This window comes from Rutilus rutilus (assembly GCF_951802725.1).
Source record: "Rutilus rutilus genome assembly, chromosome: 2".
Taxonomy (NCBI): domain Eukaryota; kingdom Metazoa; phylum Chordata; class Actinopteri; order Cypriniformes; family Leuciscidae; genus Rutilus; species Rutilus rutilus.
The window spans coordinates 49,148,340-49,159,619 of NC_140210.1; positions in this window are offsets into that span (position 1 = coordinate 49,148,340).

The following is an 11,280-nucleotide window of genomic DNA, read 5'->3' on the forward strand; positions in this document are numbered from 1 at the left end:
TTGTTGTGATTCATACGCTGATTGTTGATATCTGTGTGTGTCAGCGTAGGCAAGATTCTTTTGTTTCATCCTTGTTAAATAACACAAGGTTTGTGACGTGAATATATTAGTGGAACAACATAATTGTTATATTGTATTATAAAAACCTCAGTGAATCAGTCTATTTCATGATGATTATATAACCATCAACGGGAAACCATCATCACCTGATCTCATTTCACTTTAGCTTTCTTTGCTGCTGCAAATGTGTTTGACAAACACACTGTCATAGCAGCCAAAAAAAATAAAAATTATACGAGTTAAGAGCCCAACTAATGGAAACACTTATCACTGTTATGGTGACTTCAAATGAAACACATTAGAGTTAAACCTCTGTTAATTCTCAATAAGAACTTCTGTAGACGTCTGACAGAAATAAAGTCAGTCTGGTTAGTAATAAGTGAAGCTGGTAATGCTGTTTGTGGAGTTGTTTAATCCTCCTCTGCTGAGATCTTCACATATTTAATGTCTTCTTTTCTCTTCAGTTGATTTCATCTGAGGCTGTGGCTGAAATGACTCCATATTTAATATACACAGATTTTTTGGCTACGATAAGGTCCAGTTCTGGTGTATTTCTTTGCTCTTGGCTGACATGTGGCATTGCTATGCAGAGGTGTAAAGTCAAGGTTCAGAAAGTAAAAGTCCTCCTCAGTATTTTGTTCCAATCACCTGGATTTGCTAATTCAGCAGGAGAGAGAACTAATTAGTGAAATCAGCTGACTGAGTTCATGGGTGGAATAAACACATGGCAGGACTTTTACTTTCTGACCCCTGGACTATACAACTCTGGAGCGGCCCACCCAAGTGCCGTAATTCCACGCTGCATGTGGGCCAGATCATCTTTCCACGTGTGCCAGATGTGGGCCGGATCTGGGCCGACACAATGTTGCTATGTGGGATTGTTCAGTGTACATTACCTATTTGAGCCGTCACCGGTGAGACAGTTGAAAAGGCCAAGTACAGTCTTAAGACATCTAAAAAATAATTATAAATACAAATGAATCAACATGTTTAGGACACAATACAATATAAATAAACATATATAAATATAAGCTTGTACTTAAAATAATAGTTCACCCAAAAATGAAAGTTCTGTCATCTTGACTTTTTCTTTCACAGAATATTGTATTGTCTAACCTATAAATTATTATTAATCTCACACATCTTTTCCACATTATGAAACTCTCAAGCCTTTTCTGTTCAAACTAACAAAAAAGCTCCATTGCAGCACTACAGTATATATATGAAGTATGATGTGTGTGTCATATTCCAAATCTTCTGAAGTCAAACAAGCAGCTTTATGTGAAGAGCAGAATGAAATGAAGTGGTTGTTGTTTTGAGTGGTTCCTCTACAAAGATAAATCAATCATATTGTAGTTGTATCAATATAAATTATTGCATGAATGACCAAATGATTCAGGAATTTCTAGAGGTTTCAACAGAAAGAAAAGTAATATCTCCCAAACGGATCCTAACATGCAAAAAAGCATGTGAGTGACTTGCAGAGGTGTTCTTGACCCCAAGTTCTTGACCACTATTTCAAGGACAATTAGGAAGAAAACGAACGAAAAGCTTTTATGTAACTCAAATATTACATATTTTTTCCACAAATAGGCCTATTTAAAAAAAAAAAAAAGTAAATATAGCTGCAAGCAGCAATTATCGGGGCCAAGCGCAAGCAGATGACAGGATATGCCAACATGGCTGAAGGTGTCAGACCAACTGCAACAATGAGCAATTAAAGATATTTAGAGAGGATTTTATGCGAAATGGCTGAAAAATCATATATAAAGTAATTCAGAATATGATTTAATGGATTATCACTTTCGACCAATTGGTGGAGCAGTTACAAAACTGATGTGATGAGGTCAGAGTGAAGTGACAATGACACATACAAAGTTTGGTGTCAATATGTCAAGGCATTGCAGAGATAAAGCCTGAATAGTCGAAAATCCACGAAATCCATAACTTTTAGTCAGCACAGTCTGGAGATGATACGATTCGATTTTGGTGAAAATCGGACAAACGGTCTAGGAGGAGGTCAAAAAAGTAGTTTTTTCGGAAAATTCAAAATGGCGGTAAACTTTCCATGACGGAAAATGAAGTCATAGAGTGCATTCGAATCGTCTTGAGCTAGGGAATCAGAGGAAAAAAGAATTTTGTTTCTAGCCATTGTGGTTTAAAAGTTATTAGCATAAACATGAGTGCAACTTTGGACAGTTGGTGGCGCTAGAGGGAATGAGTTGGAGACTCCAAATTTGCTATGCTGGTAGTTCAGACTCTCCTCTGTCAGTGTGCCAAGTTCCATAACTTTCCTACGAGCGTAAGCATACGTAGTCAAAAGTTATTGGCATTTTTGATAATTTAATTATAACTTTTGACCAAAAGGTGGCGCTGTCTCGTAATCTTTTGAGTACCTTCAAGGCCTTGTACTGATGACCCATACCAAGTTTCGTAACGATACGTTCATGCATTCCTAAAATACAGCATTTTAGCACATAATTCAAAATGGCCGACAGCCAAAATGGCTGATTGGGGAAAATTGGATATCAGTCGACTCAGCATGATGCCCTGAACCTAACGAGGCCACTTTTATGATTTTTGGACAAACCATTCAGAAGTTATAAGCAAAAACAGCCATTTTTCATATCTCCGGACCAGTAGGTGGCACTGCGCCGAAACGCAGCATGTAGGCTCAGGTCAGGCTTGTGATGATATGTACCAAGTTTGGTCTGAATATAATAAAGTGTTGAGGAGATACTGGCTTGTGTCTGTTTTCGCAAGCGCCACATAAAATTTGTTTGCGCAGTATTCGAGAACGGTTTGACAAATCAACACGAATTCCATAACTTTTTGTAGGCATGGTCTGAAGATGATCTGATTCAATTTTCGTGAAAATTGGAGCAACGGCCTAGGAGGAGTTCGAAAAGTAGGTTTTTCAGAAAATTCAAAATGGCGGAAAAATTATTATGACGGAAAATGACGTCATATGGTGCAATCGAATCGCCATGTGCTCAGGAATCAGAGGAAAAAATAATTTTGTTTCTAGCCCTTGTGGTTCAAAAGTTATTAGCATAAACATGAAAGCAACTTTGGACAGTTGGTGGCGCTAGAGGGAATGACTTAGACAATCTGTGCTTGGCCCCTAATAATAAGCGAACCTTTTTGCCATTTATAGCGCCACCTATGGTCCGATCTCCATGACATTTTTCACGCTTCCTCACCATGTTAGGGCACATATGCTCACCGATTTTCATGATGGTCTGAGTTTCTGTTTAGGATTTATAGGCTTTCGACTGTATTTTGCCCCGCCCATTTTTTAAATGACCCTGTTATAGCCAACCAAATGCAAAAATTCTACTTTTTTTCGATAACTATTGATCGAGAGAGTCCAGAGAAATGTCCTAGACTGGTTTGGTTCCGATCTGGCGAAAAACCTAGGACTAGTTTGCAAAAGTAGGTTTTGGACAAAATTGGACATAACTGAAAATTTTGCGGCCCAAATCGAAATCGGAGATATACGTTTTGTCCGACAAATGGTCTAGGAGTTATGAGCGATTTAGTAGTTTTGCACTAAATCTGTAGCTGTAGCGCAACGTAAAATTTGTTTGCGCGGTATTCAAAAACGGTTTGACGCATCAACACGAATTCCATAACTTTTAGTCGGCACACTCTGGAGATGATACGATTCGATTTTGGTGAAAATCGGAGCAACGGCCTAGGAGGAGTTCGAAAAAGTATGTTTTTCGGAAAATTCAAAATGGCGGAAAACTTTCCATGACGGAAAATGACGTCATAGGGTGCAATCAAATCGGAGGAAAAAAGAATTTTGTTTCTAGCCCTTGTGGTTCACAAGTTATTAGCATAAACATGAGTGCAACTTTGGAAAAATTTGGGAAACATGCTTCAGGGTTTCTTTGAACACTCTGCTGGAGTTTCCCTTATGAACACTGAGCGATGGTAATTCAACACCGGGGAATTTACTGTGACGTGAAGGATAAACCAGATCTGATTCACTGGTCATTACATCAGCATACAGACACAAAAGCAAAAAACACTGTTTAGACTTACACAGAATAGCAGAGATGAGTGGATGAGTTTTTATAAAACCTGAAATATGAAGAAAAAGTCAATAAAAACACTGAAATTGTATTGGATTGAGTCTGAGAAAACTACATTCATCATACATTCACAGTTCATAAGGTTTTTGGGGCGATGAGAGCCAACCTTTAAACACAAGAAGAATACTCACCTTTATGAAAGGAAGCCATTGTCAGTTTATTTCTGTTTATCCACAAACCAGTTCAGAGGACGAGTTTCCTTTACAGTTAGAGAATAAACAAATTAGCTATTGCATTGATGCATGACTTATAAAAAGCTGTTTTCTCTTTGTTTCAAACACATGTAAAACATTCCACAGCATTTGATTTTGGATTAGAGTTCAAATTGAGACTTTTAAAACCGTTATTGTCAAGCACAATGCAATAAAGGATGAAACAACTTGATCAATTCCTCATATTTTATGAGATGGCTATTGGTTAATTCGTACGAATGACCAACCCCTGATCCCGCCCCTAAACCTACCCTGACCCCGCCCCTAAACCAACCCCTGGCCCCACCCCTAACCCCCTGACCCCGCCCCTAAACCTACCACTGACCCCACCCCTAACCCCTGACACGCCCCTAAACCTACCCCTCACTGGCGTTTAGACAAATCAGTGGTCCAATTAAATAATGCTCTGTTGTTTTCCTAGAAATTAAGAATCAAAAGTGCTCTGGAGTTATTCATGAAGTTTCATCCTTAAAAATGTTAGTAAGAGTCCTGACCTGGTCAAAGCCCAAATTACTCAACTATAACTACACACAAATCAATTATAACTACACAACTGTAACACACACACACACATTAATACATGTTTTTGACATAAAGAGAGTGATGAGGATCATTATGAGCAGAAAGAAGATCTTACCTGATATAAGCTGATATACAGTGATCATCACCCGACACACGACTGACTGAAGAAAAAGTTTGTTTGTGTTGAGATGATATAGACAAGTTATCTGTCCATCATTCTAATGAGGAAATATGAAACCAAGTCCACCTCAAATTCAAATACAACTGTCCACACAATAGGCCTATGTGTAATTTCCTCAGTTCCCCCTTCTCCCTATTTTTCTCAGATCGACGCGACCCGGCATGGATAATCCCAACATTCCCAACAGTCTCGTCCATCCCTCAAACTCAGATTATTGACTCGTGTCATACATATAAATTGTGCATAGACGTTGTGATCAGATTTTCTGATTATTTCACAGATATCTACAGTTAAGACTTTTGTATGTTACATTTTAAATAGATATGTTGCAGAAGATGGCTTAATTTCATTTTCTATTTCACAAACTAGGATATTCTTCTCAAATTAGAGTCAGTCTATTTTATATACATATATCAAATATATATATATATAGAATGCCAAGAGAACATATGATCAGGTGATTTTGGGAAACTGTTGATCTGAACTGCTGATAATGCTTTTTTTTCTTCCCTCATCACTGAAATCATTCATAACTGATTGCTGTAAAATGCGTTAATAATATAACACACTTTCTAAATGAAATTAAACATATTGAATTTTAAAAAGTACCTCATAGTCCAACACAACTCTCCATAATGGAGACCAGAATACTGTGTCAACATGTTAAAAGCAGAGCATTAATCTAATAGCAGCAAAACTTTCACTGAATTTTACATTTGCTTTCACTAAATTTCTCCCATAAATACTGTGAAACATGTAGTCTACAGTATCACAAACAGCTATTAATGACAAAACTGCAAAAACGTGTAGATTGATAGAAACACTAAAGCATTTAATTCTCATTTAAGTAAAGAGAGACTCACCTGATATGAGTTACTAGACTGACTACACATAAATATGTGTGTCAGAAGATTATATGACCGTTCTCTGTTCATCCAATGAGGAAAAAAAACATATTTTGTCAACCCTTCCTGAAATTCAAATTAACATTAAAATTTAGACAGAAACCATGAAATTAATACAAAGATCACATTTCTAAATCCATGGTACATTTGTACTTTAAAGGAGATAAAAAAAAAAATACTATTTACTATCTTTTTTCTCTATCCTTAGACCTTTATATCATCTTAGACTTATTTACCACACTGCAAATTTTCGAAGTTGTGCTCAAAAACTGGGTTTGCAAAGACAGCCACAGCTTCACATTCATCTTCAATGTTTAAAGCCCAAGTTTGACCAAAGTGACCAAAATCATCATCAAACTGCTCTTCATTACAAACTTCATGTCAAATATTCATGCCTGGTGTGAATAGATGAATCCATTGTTTCTACATTGTAAAATTCTGTCATAGTTTGAATAAGTCCACAGAGTCTGTATGCAAATATGGAATGCATGAATAGTTCTATAGAAGCATACATTTCTTGATAAACAAATCAATCTCTCAAATTCTGAACACATTTTAAACCAGATTTCCCAAACAAACTAGTATATGAAGTTCTTTTTGTCAATGGTCTGATTTTTACATGAACCACTTGAAGGCCAATTTTAACTAACACCACCTGAGCAGCTTTTCTTGTTGTTCATCTGGAAGTTATAATTCAATTACAGCAGCCAAACTAAATCTAATGTTAATAGATTAACGGTCAAGAGCCCAACTAAATCCAACACTGATCACCATAATAGCAACTTAAAACAAAAAAAGAGATTTTCTCCTTTGGTGATTCTGCATGTTAACACCAGGTGTCTTCAATAATGCTCAATCATCACTAAATTAATCACTTAATTATCTCATTAACTTTAACACTCTTGAGTGTGGAGCCAAATAAACTCCCAGAAGAGTTTGTTTAACACTGGAGTTTTTGCTGTGTGAGTTCATAGATGGAATAAACATATGGCAGGACTTTCCACCTCTGATTTCAGCAATGCTATAATAATCTGAAGGTGTTAAAATCACACACAGACATCAATAATCTACATATGAATCTCAACAATGGTGACAATCACACACATGCTTCATGTTGCAGTGTATGATGGGAGCCAACAATCAGAACGCATCCATGGCTCACATCATGCATTGCAGCATGAATAAATTATGCAGCTGAATTGTCCTGTAATTTTCATTGTTTTTTCCTGCTTGCTTTTACTTTGCTATTGTTTTATTATGACTTTAGTAGCTTGTTTTGTGATGTTCAGAGTTGATCTGTTTGTCACTAGTTTGTTTATTGTCACCATTGTTGAGATTCATATGCTGATTAATGATGTCTGTGTGTTTAAAAACACTACTATCTCTACAGAAAGTTTTTTTTTTTTTTTTATTGTTCATATTGCTGTTAGATCTCAAACTTTACAATTTCAGGACTACAAAATGAGACATCAAGCATATAGTAAAAGATTTAGATTGAATGTCATCAGTGAATCAGGTCACTACATACTGATAATGTTCTCATCAAATCCTATCGTGAGCAGGTCATATTTTCTCTTGCAGTATCACATGTGTTTTATAACGACAATGTCGGAAGAGAAAAACTATTTTCATAAAATTAAAAGGTCAAGAGCCCAACTAAAGCAAACACTAACCACCATAATGGTGACTTGAAAAGAAAAATTGCATAAAACATTACTGTCTAAACTTCTGTTGACTCTCAAGTAGATGTATGACAGAAATAAAGTCGAACTGGTAATATTAAGTGCAAAAATGTGTAATGACTCGAAGTCAGTCAGTAGTTTGTGTGTTTCTCTTTTTTCTGTTATTGTTTTTTCCTTCCTTTAATGATTCTGCTGATTAACATCAGGTGTCAGCACTGACGGCCAATCATCACTTAATTAATCACTTAATTATCTCATTAAATTCAACAATGCTTCAGTGATAATTTTAACACCCTGTAGTGTGGACACAGATGTACACTGAGGAGTCTTAATTTAACACTGGGGATTTTGCTGTGTACCTAGTTAGTTCATTTCCAGTGGTGTATAGTCCAGGGGTCAGAAAGTAAAATTCCTGCTATTTGTTTATTCCACCCATACACTCAGTCAGCTGATTGCACTAATTAGTTCTCTCTCCTGCTGAATTTGCAAATCCAGGTGATTGGAACAAAATACTGAGGAGGACTTTTACTTTCTGAACCAGGACTTAACACCTCTGAAGAGAACAGAAAAAGAGACGAGACGAGCAGAAACACAAGAACTACAACTGACTTCAGCCACAGCCTCAGATGAAATCAACTGAAGAGAAAAGAAGACATTAAATCTGTGAAGATCTCAGCAGAGGAGGATTAAACAACTCCACAAACAGCATTACCAGCTTCACTTATTACTAACCAGACTGACTTTATTTCTGTCAGACGTCTACAAAAGTTTTATTGAGAATTAACAGAGGTTTAACTCTAATGTTTTTCATTTGAAGTCACCATAACAGTGATTAGTGTTTCCATTAGTTGGGCTCTTAACTCTTATTATGTATTTTGGCAGCTGTGACAGTGTGTTTGTTAAACAAATTTGCAACAGCAAAGCAAACTAAAATTTGCATTAGTTGTGCTCTTGACCCTTGATTCTTTAATATACATTTTTTTTCTGGCTGTTATAATTGTGTTTATAAAGCACAATTGTTGCAGCTAAAAAAGAATGCCATGAGAAAATGAGATCAGGAGATGTTGGCTGTTTATTGATGATGATGACGAAATCATCATGTACTTTCGTGAATCCCTGATCTTACTCAGTGTCTAATGCTTTGATTATATAGGACTTGTGGTTGTAATATTGTTTTATTCATAATAGAAGTAATTTGATTCTACAGCATATCTAGCAGTGTTGTTTATCAAAATAAAACTTGTTATTTAAAAACTATTTTGTGCACAAAAACCTTTGATTGTCACCATTGTTGAGAGTCATACACTGATTCTTCATGGCTAAGTAATAATATAGAGGAAAAGGTTTAATGCACTAAATGTTTTTAAAATCCTTTATATTATCTGATAAACAACATTGCTCTCATGCTGTGAACTTAAATGGCTTCCTTTATAATACAACATTAAAAATACAAATACAATATAATTAAAACATTAGACTCTGAATAAGATCAGGGATTTAGGCAATTATATGATGACGACTTCATTTTCTCTAGGATTTTTTTCCACAATAAATGTGCTTTATAAACACACAATATAATAACTGACTTTATTTCTGTCAGACGTCTACAGAAGTTCTTATAGAGAATTAACAGAGGTTTAGATGTTGATGTTTTAAAAGCACCATTATGGTGAACAGTGTTGCATTTAGTTGGTCAATTTGACGCTTATCTTTGTTGCGTTAGTTATGATCTTAGTAACATTTGTTAACCAAAACACATAATGTGTTGCATAGAAAGCCAGAAACAAAGATGGTCAGGTGAGAGGCCTATTGATTCAACATCATAAAGTACAAAAATTCACTAATTGTATCTTTTTATTATACTAATTTATATTTTTTATTAATAAATTATGCACTCCAGCCATTAAAACAGTCAAACTCACCATCCAAGTTCATCCCCAGATAGCAACATTGTTTCGGCCCGGATCCGGCCCACATCTGGCACTTGTGGAATGCGGATCTGGCCCACATGCGGCGTGGAATGACGGCACTTGGGCGGACCGCTCCTGTTTGCCAGATCTGGGCCACAAGCAGGCCATAGCAATGCCACATGTCAGCCAAGAGCAAAGAAATAAACCAGAACTGGACCTTATCTGAGCCACAAAGTCTGTGTATATTAAATATGAAGTCATCTCAGCCTTAATAAGCCTGTTAACAAGCAGAATCACTGAAGGAAAGAAGAGAACAGAAAAAGAGACGAGCAGAAACACAAGAACTACAACTGACTTCAGCCACAGCCTCAGATGAAATCAACTGAAGAGAAAAGAAGACATTAAATCTGTGAAGATCTCAGCAGAGGAGGATTAAACAACTCCACAAACAGCATTACCAGCTTCACTTATTACTAACCAGACTGACTTTATTTCTGTCAGATGTCTACAGAAGTTTTTATTGAGAATTAACAGAGGTTTAACTCTAATGTGTTTCATTTAAAGTCACCATAACAGTGATTCATGTTTCCATTAGTTGGGCTCTTAACTCTTATTATATCTTTTGTCGTTTTTGGCCGTTATGACAGTGTGTTTGTCAAACACATTTGCAGCAGCAAAGAAAGCTAACGTAAAACGAGATCAGGTGATGATGGTTACCTGTTGATGATTTTATAGTCATCATGAATTAGCCTGTTTCACTGATGTCTTTGGAATATAACAATTGTGTTGATCCAGTAATATTGTTACATCACAAACCCTGTGTTACTGCAGCATGAGATCCAGCAATATAATAACAATAAGTTAGAAGACTTTATCAAACATGAGCACGAGAAAGTCAGTTTAATATGACACACACAGACATCAACAATCAGCGTATGAATCTCAACAATGGTGACAATCACAAATATTTAGATAAACAGATTAATTCAGAACATCACTGAAAAGCTAATAATTCATAACAAAAACAACAGCAACAAATAAAAGCAAATATTTAGAATCAAACAAAATTATAGGACAATTCAGCCGCATAATTTATTCATGTTGCAATGCATGCTGGGAGTTTTGTACTATGCTGTAACCCAGCATGCATTGCAGCAAGGTACTTTTGATTGTCACCATTGTTGAGATTCATACGCTGATTGTTGATGTCTGTGTGTGTCATATTAAACTGACTTTTTCGTACTCATGTTTGATAATGTCTTCTAACTGATTGTTATAATATTGCTGGATCTCGTGCTGCAGTAACACAGGGTTTGTGATGTGAAAATATTAATGGATCAACACAATTGTTAGAGTCCACAAAACATCAGTGATTAAAGGTCATTTCATGATGATTATAAAACCATTAACAGGTAACCATCATCACCCGATCTCATTTCACTTTAGCTTTCTTTGCTGCTGCAAATGTGTTTAACAAACACACTGTCACAGCGGCCAAAGAAGACAAAAGATATAATAAGAGTTAAGAGCCCAACTAATGGAAACACTAATCACTGTTATGGTGACTTAAAAAAGAAACACATTACAGTTAAAACTCTGTTAATTCTCAATAAAAACTTCAGACGTCTGACAGAAATAAAGTCAGTCTGGTTAGTAATAAGTGACACTGGTAATGCAGTTTGTGGAGTTGTTTAATCCTCCTCTGCTG